At 32.7% G+C, this 1,289-nt stretch overlaps 1 protein-coding gene across 9 annotated transcripts in view; it reads left to right on the top strand.

Moving 5' to 3' along the window:
* The window catches only part of CCSER1 (coiled-coil serine rich protein 1), a 1,487,998-nt gene that overhangs the window by 1,319,896 nt on the left and 166,813 nt on the right, over positions 1-1,289 (top strand). The gene's annotated exons all lie outside the window — the stretch shown is intronic.

Consider the following 1,289-nt stretch of genomic DNA (forward strand, 5'->3'; position numbering starts at 1 on the left):
TGATGGAGTGTGATCACTTATGCTTAAATATTTTCCTCAGTCTTAGAGTGGCATCTGTTCTGTTACCAGAGTTAAAAGCAAGAACTGAAGAACATATGAGAATGTGTGTCTTCACATGAAAGCATGGTGGCCACATAAAATAAGGAGCAAATGCTAAATCATTTCATTGTTCATTAGCACAGATTCTTCAATAGAAACCTATCACTGCATATTTTCTGCAATGCCCTAGAACATGTAAAATCTAATGAGGTAATCATAAATAGCAGTAAAGCAAAGCGAAACATTTATGAGCAAACTGAGCACAAATCTTTTAAGTGCTGAGTCTCTTGTTTTTTAAGCTAATGGACCACTGGGAGTAAAGTGCCAAATGATGGAGAAAATATTATTTATTCATAATTTGTTGCCTTGCTTGTTCTCATCAGCAGTTGTTCTCAATTAATCCAACTGTGAGGCTAGTTACTAAAAATCAGCAGCCTTCTTCACACTGGGGCAAAACATTCATTTCAATTTGGTGTGTTGTGCAAGTGCTTTGGCATCAGCCTCTCTATTATAGGAAAGAAAGTATGTTGTTAAAAGCAAAGAGAAATTACAGATGTGTCTCATTTTATATCATGAAAATGAGTATAAAGTCTTTAAAAATATTTTTCTCTTGATATGCTTCAATTTAAGAGGCCGTGTCTGCCCTGAAGTAACTTCTATGAGATGATAATAATCTCCCCTCTCCTTTAACACAAAATAATTCCGCTATCTTTCCTTGCCTTTTACTGTGCAGTGCTCTACCTTTTCCAGATTTTAATTTAGTTTAGATTTTCTAAAATTTTATCTATTATAATTTTATAATATCTAAGGATACTGCAGTGAGTTTTCACTTATATATTGCAACAGTTTTTGTATTGGGAGAAAAGAGAGAAATGATTGTCCAATGTGGCAAGTATAGTAATTTTTTTTTTTCCTCAGGTATGGTTATCTCTTTCTTTTTCTCTCATTCAACAGCAAGGCACTTTCTCAAAAAATAGACTGGACTGGTGTGGAAGTCATAAGAATAAGATAAATACTGGGAGTAGAGATGATATATTTTGAATTTTGTGAAAATATGAAGGTCAAATATTGATGGACTCATGTTTATTCTCTTTTTCTCTCATTAAACAAAACATAGCCTAAGTTGGAGAAGAACAAAGCAAGTGGTACCATAATAACATTTTATTGTCTTTGATTGAATGCCTCTTCAAAAATAGTGGGTTTTTTTTTTTTTTTTTTTTGCTTTTCTTTACATGATATGTACAACTAAG

Source organism: Bos grunniens, chromosome 6 (assembly GCF_055505025.1).
Source record: "Bos grunniens cultivar Pamir isolate PY7600 chromosome 6, Bosgru_T2T1.0, whole genome shotgun sequence".
In the NCBI taxonomy this organism is placed as follows: domain Eukaryota; kingdom Metazoa; phylum Chordata; class Mammalia; order Artiodactyla; family Bovidae; genus Bos; species Bos grunniens.